At 36.1% G+C, this 16903-nt stretch overlaps 1 pseudogene; it reads right to left on the reverse strand.

The window, feature by feature from the left end:
• Nucleotides 1-13181: 13181 nt before the first annotated feature.
• On the reverse strand, nucleotides 13182-14154 carry LOC125777578 (uncharacterized; annotated as a pseudogene).
• Nucleotides 14155-16903: the final 2749 nt, after the last annotated feature.

The raw sequence follows: 16903 nt of genomic DNA on the forward strand, positions 1-16903 counted from the left end.
AAAAAAAACCAGGGCAGTTTTACGGTCGATAATCTAACGGCACTCATGTGTCAGTCGACTGATAAATAGAAAGCTGTTAACGAAGCGTCAGCATTCATAACGACAAAACTAAGACATTTTCAACAGCCTAGGCGTCCGTCAGTCCACGCAATAGAGGAGACATAAATGTCCTGTCCCTCCCACGAAGTAATACCTAATCGGTGGTTCCGTGGAAGAGTCTTGAGCTGGAAATAGGTTAGGTTTAGCGGACTAAAGTTCCGCACTTCGGCTTTCGATGCTTCCCCCACTATAAAAAAAAGAAGAAAAAAAAAACAGGGGGCGCTAGATTCAAAAAGTTTACTTTGGAACGCACCTTGTATTAATGTCTGCGCTAAATTACTCGTGGTTTACCCTTTTACGTAGGCCCATTATCTTCTTATTCGCTAGCGGAATGGTACATACACCTACAAGAACACAATTTTTTAGCGGACGATCAAAAGTACTGTCCCTCGAATACTCTCAGAGCTGGACTGTTTTCGTCAATTCGTATGACATTACCTAGCCAGCGCAGCCGCTGTCTTTTAATTTGCTGAACTACGTCAATGTCGTCGTATATTTCACACACCTCATCGTTCCATCCAAGGCAATATTCGGCGTGACCAACGAGACCATAAATCTTTCGCAGATCCTTTCTCTCGAAACTCGTAACGTCGACTCATCAGATGTTGTTATCGTCCATGCCTCTGCACCATATTACAGGACGAGAATAATGTTTGACTTATAGAGTTTGATTTTTGTTCGTCTAGAGAGGACTTTACTTCTCAGTTGTGATATTGATATCATCGGCATACACCAGCAGCTGTACACTTTTATAGAAGATTCTACCTGCTCAATTAAGTTCTGCAGCTAGAATTATTTCTCCAGCACGATAGGGAGTCGCTTTGTCTGAAACCTCGTTTGGTATCGAACGGCTCGGAGTGGTCCTTCCCGATCCTGACATAGCTTTTGATATTAGGTTTGCGGGGATACCAAATTCAGACATTGCGGCTAAAGGCAGCTCCTTTTCATGCTGTCAAAAGCAGCTTTGAAATCGACGAAGAGTGTGTGTCGATTCTCACTTCAAGGGTATTTCCCAAGATTTGGCGCATGGTGAATATCTGGTCGGTTGTTGATTTTCCAGGTCTAAAGCCACACTGATAAGGTCCAATAATTTTGTTGACGGTGGCCTTTAATCTTTCACACAATATGCTCGATAGAACATTATACGCGAAGTTGAGGAGGCTTATCCCACGGTAGTTGACGCAGATTGTGGGATCTCCCTTTTTGTGGATTGGGCAAAGCACAATTAAATTTCAATCTTTGGACATGCTTTCGTCCGACCATATGTTACAAAGAAGCTGATGCATGCTCCTATCTGTTCTTCGCCGCCGTGTTTGAATAGCACGGACGGCAAGCCATCGGCTCCAGCCGCTCTGTTGTTCTTCGTCATCGTTTGAGGAATCGGGTTCGCATTCTGCTTTTGTTATTCTTACGCTATCATTTAGCAGACCGAAGAAGTGGTCCCTCCATAATATTAAAATGTTCTAGTCATTGGTTACTAGACCATCTCTGGGGTTCTACAAGAGTATGCTCCGGTCTTGAAACCTTGTGTAACCGTACTCACGCATTTCGGCCTCTTTCTGTTTTTTGTCTGCCAATGTGTCTCGCTTCCCTCTTCAACTCTGGGTATCTATCCCATTCTGCACGTTTCGGCTGCAGCTGTACTCAAGTGCTTGTCGTCCGATTTTCACAGCGACTGCCATCTCAGTGATAGAATGTAATGTCTCTGGCGTACTTAGTTAATGATTTATCGCGCTTTAAGTAGTTTTTCACAGTGCCGTTTCAAGGGGAGTTAGCGGGGTTACCCTACGATTTCATCCATTTTCACACTATCGGTAGAAGTTCTTATAAGATTTGCACTTAGCAAATTTGGTTCTAGGTTCAGTGGTTTAAGAGATATGTACATTAAATGTGTTAGGGTCGGGCCACAATCTCTTTTTCAAAAAATTTTGTCCACAAGTGTCCTTTGCTACTGCGATCCTCTTTATCAAATACGAGTTTTATATCTTAATTGAGTGCTTAGTTATAGCACTTTAAATGTTTTCAGTTAATGGCGATTTGTGGGCGTGGTTACACAATTACGCCCATCTACGAACTCTTAATTTTTTTTTTACTAAGGAACGGATTTTTATATACATACATATATAACCCTATATCTATCTCGCTTAGTTTTATATGATACGTCCAACCGTTAGGTGAAGAAAACTATAATAGTTGCAAGAGTATGAAAATAATCAGTTGGATAGAAAGCCTAAATTATTTTTAAACCATTTCTTGTCGATTATGTCTGTAATTGTCAGTGATTTGATTTTCATACATACATATCGATTCCAAGTATTGGCGTATCAAATACAGTTATTAATTTCTAAATGAATTTCATATATCTTGGTTGATCCTTAGGACACAAATGTACATATCATTCAGAGTTCTAAATTCCAATTTACCAGAATCTCATAACTGCATATACAAACATACAATATTAAAATAAATAACCTATAGGTATACATTTTTAAACCGAGTAAATATCTGAATACTTGTACTTGTACATATTTTACAAGCCCTTGGAGCTTTTCTTCTATACAGAGTTTTACAAATAGTATTTTTTTATGTGGAAAATATCTAACAACTCACCTGAATTATATTTCAAGGAGCTTTGTAGTAACTGACCGAACACCATCAAAATCGTTGACACATTATCTCTTACCGCAGAATGGTCATCATTAGTTTCGTCATATCAACATTTGACACTCCACTGCCTATATAACGGGTGATTTTTTTGAGGTTAGGATTTTCATGCATTAGTATTTGACAGATCACGTGGGATTTCAGACATGGTGTCAAAGAGAAAGATGCTCAGTATGCTTTGACATTTCATCATGAATAGACTTACTAACGAGCAACGCTTGCAAATCATTGAATTTTATTACCAAAATCAGTGTTCGGTTCGAAATGTGTTTCGCGCGCGTGTTTTGTTCAGCGATGAGGCTCATTTCTGGTTGAATGGCTACGTAAATAAGCAAAATTGCCGCATTTGGGGTGAAGAGCAACCAGAAGCCGTTCAAGAACTGCCCATGCATCCCGAAAAATGCACTGTTTGGTGTGGTTTGTACGCTGGTGGAATCATTGGACCGTATTTTTTCAAAGATGCTGTTGGACGCAACGTTACGGTGAATGGCGATCGCTATCGTTCGATGCTAACAAACTTTTTGTTGCCAAAAATGGAAGAACTGAACTTGGTTGACATGTGGTTTCAACAAGATGGCGCTACATGCCACACAGCTCGCGATTCTATGGCCATTTTGAGGGAAAACTTCGGACAACAATTCATCTCAAGAAATGGACCCGTAAGTTGGCCACCAAGATCATGCGATTTAACGCCTTTAGACTATTTTTTGTGGGGCTACGTCAAGTCTAAAGTCTACAGAAATAAGCCAGCAACTATTCCAGCTTTGGAAGACAACATTTCCGAAGAAATTCGGGCTATTCCGGCCGAAATGCTCGAAAAAGTTGCCCAAAATTGGACTTTCCGAATGGACCACCTAAGACGCAGCCGCGGTCAACATTTAAATGAAATTATCTTCAAAAAGTAAATGTCATGAACCAATCTAACGTTTCAAATAAAGAACCGATGAGATTTTGCAAATTTTATGCGTTTTTTTTTTTAAAAAAGTTATCAAGATCTTAAAAAATCACCCTATACAAACCAGAGAACTTTAACGAGTAATAAATTTTTGTGTATACTTAAGTACTGATCCGTTACTCTGTCTCATTCTGTCAGTACGGTTCATGTACATGAAGCGCACCGTTTGTCTTCAAATCAGCGATAGAAAACAACTTTGAATCACAAGCGATCAGCTTATCTCTGATTTGTTTATGAACGTTCGCATCAGCAAAAAATACCCGAAATGATGCAAACTCATGCTTCAATGATTGAAATGATCGACAACGTTCAGTTTGTATATCATCCCCTAAACACTATATACTCTATTGCACTTCTGTTCTATTTTAAATGCATATGTGTGTATATACATGTATGTAAGTATATAGATATGTTATATGTATAATGGAAATTCTTCCGAGTAAATACATACAACAAATGTATGTATATATGTACATATGTACGTTCTCGCACGAATTTTCATTGTTTACGCTTCGAAAATTTGTAACATGCGCACATTTTCGAAACTGATACATTTTTTGCCATACATGATTCAAATCAGTCGAGCAGTAAATTGTTGTTGTTTTCTGTAGTTATAGATTTACCCATAGATTTACTCGTAGATTTACTTATAAGTAGTTTACCCAAAGTTTCACATCAATTTAAACAATCGTGGCAACGCTGTGAACTATCATGATACGATTGGAGCCGAAGCCAGCCATACCGTTTACTCGATCATGATTGCCGAAGAACAGGTTGTTCGTGTTGCATCAGATCAGTTTTCGATGCCGGCTACTCGAATTGATCAACAATGTTGTCTATGCTGAACTGATTGATTTGATTGTGTTTTTTGGCACGACTGTTTGTTCTGACTTTATCATACTCGTTGCAGCTCTCTGATTTTTCTTTCTTTCAGTGGCAGTGTAGCAGCACCGATATTGGTCCTACACTGCAACTTTTAAAATGAAGGCTGACATTGCATGCACGGCTTTAGCGCTCATATTTCTCTTATAATTGGTCTGTTGTTCTCTGTGCCTTGTCTTTGGGTCAACTGCCCGCTTATTGCACTGTAATTATGTTTTATTTATCCCCCGTTACTTTCGCATTCCATTTTGCATGTGCAAAAACTATGCCGCTCTGTTAGTCTGTGATTACTAACAGTTAAGATGCATCGCTAACTTGTCAGCTATTAGTAGTTAGTTCTCATATCTAGGAAGTTGGCTTTGTCACCTTGACGGTGTAAGTGGCGTTGTTTGCCAACTTTAGTGTTTTCTAACGGAATAATAAGGTTACTGTTGTTTTTGGTGACCTTTTAATAGGCGTGTTTTATTTAATCATCACAAGCTTATAGCTAAATCATGGACAAATAAAACGCGCTTAGCTTATTTCATATTTTCGCTTAAAAACGATGTGTTTTGGCAATGCGGTCGGGAATTGTCAACTGATATTCAATTTGTTTCAAAATCTTAAATTCTTCAAATTTTGTTGATTTTATGATATTAATACAAAAAAATATAACAAATATTCATATTTGTATTAATTTTAGCTTAAACAAAACACACAATTTTCTAATTTGGGTTTGTTTACATTTTCATCTGTCAAAATGAACTTTATCGTTTTTGCCCACTACTTTTTACTGGAAAAATCATAGCTATTGTGAATGAAAAAAAGCGATGAACTGGCAATGCCTCTAGTTCAATATACAAGCTATAATAGTTTATCACAAGCCAACAACTGCCCGCTGGCTGTTAGCCTGTTGGCTAAGTCTTCCATACAAAACAAGCTAATAGTTTAATTTCGCTGGTCAAATAAAACACACCTAATATAAGTATACCGGAGTTGATATTTATCCTCTAATGTCGAACTTATAATGGATTTTCGTAAAACCACCAGCACATACATAGAAATTTTAAAAATTACAAATTTTAACCCTGCACAGATCCTTATGAGCGCAAAACACAAGCACTGCCCACAAACTGTTTTGAAGTTCTACTTCTCTTGCTTCCAATATAGGTAACCGTTAGATGGTCGTAGATGCATTTGACTTTGAAAGCAATCAGGATGGAGCGCTGCCAACTCAACTTTGTTTCGGTATATGTATGTGTTTTTCATTGTAACATATATATGTAGATCAAGTTTTGTTGTTTACAACGTATTGCTTGCTTTACTTTGTAAGAGTCTGGTCCGCTTGAGTAGGCCGCACTTTTATATCTGTGACAAAAATATTTTATAATGAATTCTATAGTTTTAAAGTCCAAAAGCTTAAAGCGCCAATGGGGTCGCTAGTCGTACTCGTTCGTTAAGCTTCGAATCATAATGACGAACTCTCACTGCTCAATGCTATTCCTTAGTAACTTTTCAGCGCCAAGAAGTGAACTGCGCGAATTCCATGTTATTGTGTATATTTAATAGCTACGTTTCAGTTGTTAATCAAAGTCAGAAAGTGTGCGTAATAGAAAGAACTCTTCTAAAACTCTACTTCTCAAGTCAAAGATGTATAGAGAGAGAAAGCTCAATTTGTGTGTATAAGAGAGGTTTATTGTTGAGTACATAATATTGTATATTGCAGTGTTCGTCAGGAGTTCTGCGCTGTTGTCAAACGCTCTGCTTAAACATTTACTCCTTGCTTATTTCTCTCTCAGCAGCGCCATTGTGTTGTTGCCGACGTTTTGTTGTTGGATATTTTCGGAATTGCACATGCCAAGCAGTTCATTCGGCACAACAGCCAGCAACGTGAACGTGTTAGGACAGGAAAGCTTTAGGAGAAACCTTTTTTCGACAGTTGAGTTTTCTTTTGCAAGTCTACTTAGAGATTGTTTTATACATATACATTTTTACATATTTAACGGTAAATCGTCCATTTTAGCTAAAGATTCCTTACAATTGTTACAGTTATAATATTGGGTTGCTTTTAGTTTACAAACTAAATAAAATATATATTTTTTTCGGTATTTTTCAGAGAAATGTAGATTAACTTAAATTTTCTTTCCCCACTGAATATCACGAAAATTGGTTTAATAGCGCCAACATTTTGCGTCATATTATATATAATGAACTTATAAAGCTCTCCTACAATAAGCTTACGTCGAAGTTTTGAGACTAACAGCCCTATTCTCATACCCTAACAAAAATTACCAAAATCACTATTGTGAGGTTTTCCGTATGCTGAGGTGATTTCAATAGCACAAATGCTCACAATTTCCTCACAAATTTTGTGATGCCTGAAAGCAAACCTCGCAATGTTAAATCGCTGGTATTTGTTTTGTTAATTTCAATATTTTTAAAGAAATTTTCAATTATTTTATTGAAATATAATAGAGTAAAAATTCTTCCAAAGGCGTTATAATAACTATAAGTATTTGTCTATTACAATAAATATGTAACTTACATACTCTTTGTACATTTTAATAAAAATACATGTGTATGTACTTATGTATAAACAATGTGGAAATTTATGTTTAAATTAGATGCTGTAATGATGCAACAGTTTTGGTAAATATTTCTACTTGTCGTTTTAAAATAGTTTATTATTGCTTCAAACTTAAAAATAACTAATATTTTTTAAAATATTCACGTTTAAAAATTCAAAAATTTGCACTAGGAACACATGTTATTTCTCCATGTTTCACTAATTTTTTTCACGTTTTTTATTATGTATGTAGTTATATTCAAATATACACTCTATGTAAGCATTGAAATAAGCTCACATTTCACATTTATTTTGTAATTTTTCAACTAAATTTAGTAATTTAAAAATCACTAGTCAAATTTATGGCTGAAAAGTTTAGAGTGCTTATATTTACGAGGAAAACCAGCATTGCCACACCTTAAAAACCAAAAGTGAAGGATTTTTCTGCGTTTTCTTTGTTTGTACTTTCGAGTAATTCTTTTTTCTTTATTACCTATAAAAAAACTATAAAGAAGATTTTTCAAGCTAGAATTGAAAATGTGAACACTTTTCCATATAAGTATGTACATATTATGTATACATATGTACATATATGAATTATGAATAATATGTGATTTATATTTAATAAACATAGATAAGTAAAATCGTGTGATAATATTATTATATTACGAGCGAATACCCGGAGTGACTGAAGTACTTTCGCGTAGTACTCCTTTCTGCGTTGAAAATAAAAAATATATATACATATGTATTGACTTTTTGTTATAAAGTGGTTATAATTTATGGTTATCATGCACTCAAAATTTAAGTTTTCGTTATAAATTGGATAAATTTGCTTATTATATCTGTCAGCGATTTCCATTTATATTTGATGATGCATTGGTTTGTATTTTAGGTGACAATATATATATATATTATTATATTTAAAATATGAGTTTGAGTGCTTAATAACCAAAATATATATGTAACTACTTTATATCAAAAACTCAATTTTTTTTTTCAATATGAGTGCATGATATCCGAAAAATATAACCACTTTATATCCAATATTATGACTGCATATCCAATATTGAAATAAAATTTAAGTTTTCGTTATAAAATGGATAAATTTTGGTTATTATGTATATCTGTCAGCGATTTCCATTTCTTTTTGATGATACATTGGTTTGTATTTTAGGCGACGATATATATATTATTATATTTAAAATATGAGTTTTGGATATAAAGGGGTTATATTTTTCGTTTATCATGCACTCATATTGAAACAAAATTTGAGTTTTCGTACTGTGCGAGTACTGTATACTTTACACTTTAGTACGTAATATTATTATATAATATTACTAATACATGTATATAATATTACTTATTTGCTTAATAAATTTAAAAAAGAAAATATCCATATGCATGAATAGAGGAATTTTTGCGAAAAAGAGGAATTTGAGCGAATTGCCTTATCATCACATGGCAGCGCTCCATTTCGTCGTAATTTTTGGTAAACAAATGAGGTTCAAACGAGTGTAAAATGTAATTTTTAAAATAAATATTTTTTAAGTAAAAAAACCTGCTAAAAGTGTAAAATGGGGATTTATTTAAAAGATTATAGTGTAATTTAATTAATTTGAAGAAAAAATGTGAATAAAGTGTGTATCGTGGTGAAATAGCTTTTTTTGCGAAGCGAACTAAGCGTTTGCGGACCCTATAATCAGGAGGACTTCCTCTTTCCAAAGGTATCTACCTCCAAATCGTGGCGCCAAAGAAATCGGAATTGTGCCAATGTTTTGTTTGTATCCTATGTGGAGCTTCACTTTGTGCAAAAATTCAGAAGTAATAAGATGCTTTGATGGATCTCATGTAGCACTGATTACACCCTGTGTATGTCTGTAAACCTCTAATTTGAACGTAAGCGGTGTAGTACAATTCGCCCCGGCACAAGCAATGATTCTATCTTTCTCAATAAGATCAATCAACTTATCTCTCGCAGTAACCGAGGGTCTAAGACGTCTAAGCTCGAGTATAACCAAACATTTCATACTCTTGCAACTTGCAAGCCGGGGACAATACTTTCAGGTACAGAAGGATTGTTAGCAAGCGCGGATGCACGCGGAACTCTCCGTAGTGTCCCAAATTTTCATGCAAAGTTTTATCTCAATATACATACATATTAATTGCTTCTTGATTTTTACAAAGGAAGGAAGGTGCAAGAATGAAATGAAATTTAAAATTGTGTTATATGGGAAGTAGGGGTGGTTGTTGTCCGATTTCACTCATTTTTACACCGTAATATAGAAAAGTCAGTGAAATGCCATATACCAACATTGCTTAACATCGGTTGAGCGGGTCTCGAAATACATACATACATATATGTTTTCAACTAAAAGTGGGCGGCCACCGCCTTCGACAAATTTTGATCCCGACTTCATTAAAGCCCTGTCATACCATTTCGGGGGTAAAGTTCAATGTGTCTGTTTGTTACTGATTTATCGCAATTTTAGTCGTTTTTAACAGTACCGTTATATGGGTAGTGTGACGGGTTGCCAGCCGATTGCGCTAGGCTAATTTGGTTGTTGCATCTTAAGTAGTTTCTGACATATGTATGCAAACTAAATTATTAGTGACCGGTGCCAATCTTTCTTTTTCAACATTTTTTGCCCACAGGTGTCCCTTGGTAATGCGATCTCCTATGCCAAATTCTTCTTTACTGGCGCTACCGTTTACGCGATTATAGCCGAGTTCACAACAGCGCGCAAAACTTTTCTTCTTTTCGCAACGTGACGTCATTTGGAGATTCCAAGTGAAGCCAGGTCCTTCTCCTCCTGGTCTTTCCAACGGAGTGGAGGTCTTCATCTTCCTCTGCTTCCCCCGGCGGGTACTGCGTCGAATACTTTCAGAGCTGGAGTGTTTTCGTCCATACGTACTTGTACGACATGACTTAGCCAGCGCAGCCGCTGTCTTTTAATTCGCTGAACTATGTCGTCCTATATATCATACAGCTCATCGTTCCATCCTATGCGATATTCGCTATGGCCAACGAGCAAAGGGCAATAAATCTTTCGCAGAACCTTTCTCTCGAAAACTCGTAACGTCGACTCATCAGATGTTGTCATCGTCAATGCCTCTGTGCCATATAGCGGGATTCAGTATTCCTTTCGCTTAATCTTGACCGACGATCACTTAGAATTTGCCTCGCTTTGGAAAAAATTCTCTCGCAAGACGGAGGGGGCTAAAACACTAAAGAATTCCATATTGGTACTAATTGTTCCACATTTTCTACTGTTCTTTCAGTCTGAAATTCAATTTCTTCTCTTTGCATTTCTCTTAGATAACGTTTTACATTTTTTTTATATTATGTGCTGCCGATTTATCAGTTAACGCCACTAATTTGAATCTGGGGTCGAGAAAAGTAGCTATCGTAAGTGTATTGCTGTGTTGTAAACTACAAAAACTCTAATTCCATTGAAAATTTTCAATCACTTTTTGATGGTGTTTGAAAATATTTCGCAAGTGTCTATACACATCTAAAAGACCATTTGCGATTGGTATTACGAGCGAACCTGTGCAATACGATTAATCACAATTGCTTACTGTATCATCTCTAATACTATGTTCAGACCGAAAATTTCAAAGATTAGATTACATTTAAGCATTTCATCACCCAAACGTGTTCTTACTGCCGTTGGTGATTTATAACTCAGATGTTTTGGACATTCAGCTATAAACATCAAAGTATTTATTAAAGGAAAACATTGTAATGTCGTACCTTGTTATAAAAATTGTCTTCTTTTTTCTAAATTATCTCCGCTCAATGGAAATAATTTGATAATTGTTTGATTCTAACCGCTTAGCAATGAAACGTTTGCTGTATGAATACGTAGCACTAACAAGTAAGGAAGGGCTAAGTTCGGGTGTCACCGAACATTTTATACTCTTGCATGATAAAGTGATAATCGAGATTTCATTTTCCGTCATTTACATATTTTTTTATTCTGCTGTGAAATTAATTATATTGGTAGTTCCTGAGATATGGTTTTTGGTCCATAAGTGGGCGACGCCATGCCCATTTTCAATTTTTTAAAAAAGCCTGTGTGCAGCTTTCTTCTGCCATTTCTTCCGTAAAATTTAGTGTTTCTGACGTTTTTTGTTAGTCGGTTAACGCACTTTTAGTGATTTTCAACATCACCTTTGTATGGGAGGTGGGCGTGGTTATTATCCGATTTCTTCCATTTTCGAACTCTATATGGAAATGCCTGAAGGAAACGACATAGTTGGTTGATGGTTAACATAGCTATAATAGTTTCCGAGATATGTACCAAAAGCTTAGTAGGGGGCGGGGCCACGCCCACTTTTCCAAAAAAATTACTTCCAAATATGCCCCTCCCTAATGCGATCCTTTGTGCCAAATTTCACTTTAATATCTTTATCTATGGCTTAGTTATGACACTTTTAGGTTTTCGGTTTTCGCCATTTCGTGGGCGTGGCAGTGGGCCGATTTTGCCCATCTTCGAACTTAACCTTCTTATGGAGCCAAGAAGTACGTGTACCAAGTTTCATCATGATATCTCAATTTTTACTCAAGTTACAGCTTGCACAGACGGACGGACGGACAAACAGACATCCGGATTTCAACTCTACTCGTCACCGTGATCACTTTGGTATATATAACCCTATATCTGACTCTTTTAGTTTTAGGACTTACAGACAATCGTTATGTGAACAAAACTATAATACTCTCTTTAGCAACTTTGTTGCGAGAGCATAAAATTGTGTAGGCTATATGTAGCAAATTCAACAAGGTCTATTTTGATAAAGGCAAGTACATATGTAAATATTGGTATTATAACTTCGTTTAATTATAATGTGTATATAATTCAGACTCGTGGCCAAACGTTTTGGGATGTCGACTGCCAGGCGAATTCAGATGCATTTTTTAAAAACAACTTCCGATTGAAGCGCAATTCTTTCATTTAATTGTGTATTATGTTGAAAGGCTTGGAGAAGAAAAACACTAACTACCGGAAAGCAATTCAATTAGAGAAACGCGTTGCTATTGCTTTATATGCTCTTGGCTCTTCTGCAGAATACCGAACAATTGGAAATATGTTCGGAGTTGGTAAAAACACTGTCTGCTCCATTCTAATTGATTTCTGTCATGAAGTCTGGCGATGTTTGTGGCCTTTGTATTTGAAGAAATTCCCAATGAACGAAATTCAATTGCGCGAGTATTTAAATGGTTTTGAGTCATTGGGTTTCCCTCAAGTGTTAGGAGCTATAGGTAATAAGTTAAATTTTTTACATTGGAGTATTTATATTTTTTTAAGTTTTATATGATTGTCATATTGAAGTTCGCCCAGCTGCAGAAGATGCTGTTGACTACTACAATTACAAAGGCTGCCACAGTTCTTTTGGCTTTAGTAGATGCAAGGTAAGTTTTTTCATGAAGCTCTTTTAAACACCTAATGTATTTCTTTAATGTTATAGATGTCGCTTTATATACATACATCAACGTTGGTAGTCCAGGATGTTGTATTGACTCTTCAATATTTGAGAGATCATCTTTAAAAAGCGAGTTGGTACAATCTACTATATTTAAAGGAATGAGTGGACAAATATCGTCAGTTAATGTTCCAGTCGTTTTGTTGGGCGACTCTGCGTTCAAATTTGATGAACACTTGATGAAACCGTACCCGTTTTGTGTAAACCAACCTTTGGATAAAAAAAAATGCAACTACATATGTACTCTCGAAATGCCGAAGAGTGGTGGAGAATGCTTTCGGTCATTTAACTTTTTAAATGAGGAAAATAATGAAAAGTGGATTGCAGCACAACAAATCGAAAACGAATCTCGGCAGTTGCCAGATAACGTCTCTAACATTTGTGGAAATTTCAACCCAAGAGCAGAGGAAATAATACAAGCGTTCGTTTCGTATTTCGGTGAGTTATTACATTCAACTTTGAAATATTATTAAATCTCAACCGATCCATACTTACATATCTCATAATTCAATTCCAGTACAAAAAAACAGATATTTATATATTTTATTGATTCATACTTTTATATTTTTAATTCATTCACATATTTAAATTCATTTTTCATTCTACATTTATATGTACATACATATATCTTAAAACTAAAACTAAAAAAAAAATTTCAATTCATTCACATATTTAATTCCTTTTCCATACATCATTTATCTTATATCTTAAACTAAAACTTACAAAAAAATGTTTAAATCTATTTTTGGCGACGAAGGAAATCGATTAAAGCGTCCTTCACTTCTTATGTATGTATTCTTGTAGGAGAGGAAGACGCTTTTCATCCTTAATTTCCTCCATTATTGTTAACCCTGGCTTTTTCTTTCTCACAGCATTACTTGACGATGGCCGTGCGCAACCACGCGACGTTGAAGGTCCATCGCCTGGGCTTGGGAGCGACGACTCTCCTTCTGTATCGGCCTCAATGTAAATTGGGTCCATGTCAACTGAAAATGAAGAAACAAATAAAAGTGTAAAGAAACATTATATAAACATTTTTTATTTTATTATGAATATTGGAATCTAATCCAATGCGCTTAAAACTTACCCATAATGCTATTCTCCACAAGTTCGGTGGAACAAAAACTTTTAAATCCGCCTAGTGCTTGGTGTACCGCCTCATAATATTTCCACCGACTAGGAGAGCCACCCGATGGACCAATTTTCTGCTTTTCTTGTCGAAAAATAAAAAAAAAATATTTAATTTATATGTTTACCTCATAATTTATTACTTACCTGTATTTGTTGGTAAAATTGTGCAACTTAATTTTAATCTCGGTGGACGTATTCGTGTCCAGCCAAAAACATCATATAAGACATTGTGGTTTTTTTTTCGCGTTGACCGCAGCTCTGGCATTATTTGTTGCCATACCTCTATTAAGTAGGCCTCGGCAGCCTCACTCCACATAACTCGTTTCTTTTTTATAGCTTTTTCCATATTTTTTTTTACTTTGTACTGTGATTTGTAATCAGCGAACATTTTGTTTTACTTTCTTGTTTTAAATTCTGACAGTTTATAGTGTCAAAATCAGCCGAAATTAAACAAAGTTGACCAACAGATGGCGCAAAATCAAAGTCGCAGAGAAAGATTTAGCGTGGATCAGTTTCAAATCATTCTGATGAAGTGATTTTGAACTGTCATTTTTGTATGGCGAAGTCTTGATAAATTTCTAAGATTAGTGGGATAATCCATTCAACAGCCGAAATCGTGTGATTAAGTGGCGGTCTGAACATGGTATAAATGGTTTGCTAATATTGCATAAAGCAGCAACAATCGCCCACTCGTCGTTGGCTAATGTTTGTACATTTTTATATACATATAACTAGCTGACCCCGCATACGTTGTCCTGCGTGAAATTATTTGTTTTGAAATGAAAAGAAAGTTGGATTTACGTTGTGTTAAAAATCTTTTATTTTCGATTTTTTTAAATTTTTTTCAATGAAACGCAGTTTGATAAACACCATTTTTTGGTTTCTATTCCGGTGCGTAAATGTACAGAGAAGATGGTATTCCAACTCGGGAACACGCCACGTATAACTGGCACGCACTCATGCAATCGCAATTACGATAATTTGGCAAATTTGGCATAAACATTCGTGATGAGTTCATATTTCGTTGAAGTGAAATGACAAAAGGCAGATGGAGTTGATATCAAACCACTGGAACCGAAATTTGCCTATTTCCTTATCGAATACGATGTAAAATGTCTTCGGCAATGTAATTTTGTTCGTATTCCAAAATTGACGCGGATTTGAAGGATGATATGTCGAAATGGTCATCGCGAAAAGTGTGCGAACTTCAGTGGTATGCGAAGTAGCTATCGAATCGTCCATCGTGTCATTACATTTATTATCATGTTCCAGCAATTGTAATTGCTTTCATGCTTCTAAAAAAGTTACACACACCCTACCATTCACAGTGCGCAATGACTCAAATGAAATTGAACCACGTACATTTATCAATAGCAACCGAAGGTATTAGCAATCGTCGTTTTTCGGGTGGATTATGTAAATTCGTCCTAAGGAATTAGTTGAGAACACACCTGGATGTCAATCTACTGGTTGGCCTTGCTCTCTGCATAACTATTTCTTCGACGATGCATTCCATGTATAATATCAAGGCATTTCCGAATAGAGCAATGTTCTCGCAATCGAATCACTGACGCAAGTTGAGAAAAAACTCGTCAGTGTCAATGTCAATGTTGTTGGAAGTATTTCCGCTGGCTGTGCTGTGTTTGGGTTGAAAAACACTCTTTAGCCATTCTCCAAATGAACTTCAAGACGCAAAACAGTTGAAAAACGTTCATGAATTGCAAACGTAAATACCCTACAAAGCGCTTTATTGCAGTTCACGTATCGACCGCATCGTTCAAGACCAATAACCGCCATATTGGTTCCTTTGATGACGTACTTACAAACGTAGTTTATAGATTACACCAAACTGCAATACTAAACATTGATATGAGTTTTGAATGTGAATTCGACAACAGTGGAGAATATAGTACGATCCATATGTTGCCAATTTCGAAATTCACTACTCTAAGTTGTATGGTCGTCTGATGAGCTACGACGATAGAGTGGATATCCATCATTTCCAGTTTGCGATTCCGAAAGAAAAGCAAGTGGATAGTGTTTCATGCATTTATTGACAGACATACAAACCGAAGTGGGATTGTGGTGTCCGCAAGGTCCATGAACCATATTGGTTTTCATCACTTCGATTAATACTGGATCTTTCTCTGCATCAAGAATTTCCGCAGAAATGATTTTATCAATTTGATCTGGTGGAACCACTATCCACCATCCAAAGAAGAACATCGTAATTGTTGTTTGAAAAGTCGTGCTGTGACAACGTGACGATCGCTTGCTGATTGACTCCGATCCATAATTCCACACGTATGTCATCGCATCCTGGGAGTACTCGTTCATGTGCCTTGGCGTTGATGGCAAAAAGAACACCGACCGATATTAGCGGGACCTCTTCGTGGCTTCGTAACAAATTTCAATTTATAATTGATCACTTCGTTTGAAACACACATAAAGTTTTCATTGAATAATTTTCAAACATTTTTTTTTTAAATAGCGGGAATAAAAGAGCAAGCGACCGAAATTGAACGATTCAAATAATTTATAAATCAAAATATTGAAAAACAAAAGAAACCAGAATTGTATGAAAAAAGTCAACTTTTGGAAATTTCCAATTTTTCGACTTTTTCTTATGAAAAGTTTTTTATTATTTCTGAACCTTTCCAGATCCTCAGCGAATAACTTCTGAAAATTTCATGAAGATTGGTTTCGCCGTTCTCGAGCCTTAGCGTTACTAACAAACAAACATTCATTTTTACTTACTTACTTACTTAAGAAAAGGACTGTTTTTAGGCGTTGTCCGGCAACTTTCGTAATTTTTATACTCTCGCAACAAAGTTGCTAAAGAGAGTATTATAGTTTTGTTCACATAACGGTTGTTTGTAAGTCCTAAAACTAAAAGAGTCAGATAGAGGGTTATATATACCAAAGTGATCAGGGTGACGAGTAGAGTTGAAATCCGGATGTCTGTCTGTCCGTCCGTCCGTCCGTCTGTCCGTCCGTCCGTCCGTGCAAGCTGTAACTTGAGGAAAAATTGAGATATCATGATGAAACTTGGTACACGTATTTCTTGGCTCCATAAGAAGGTTAAGTTCGAAGATGGGCAAAATCGGCCCACTGCCACGCCCACAAAATGGCGGAAA

This window comes from Bactrocera dorsalis, chromosome 3 (genome assembly GCF_023373825.1).
Source record: "Bactrocera dorsalis isolate Fly_Bdor chromosome 3, ASM2337382v1, whole genome shotgun sequence".
Lineage (NCBI taxonomy): Eukaryota > Metazoa > Arthropoda > Insecta > Diptera > Tephritidae > Bactrocera > Bactrocera dorsalis.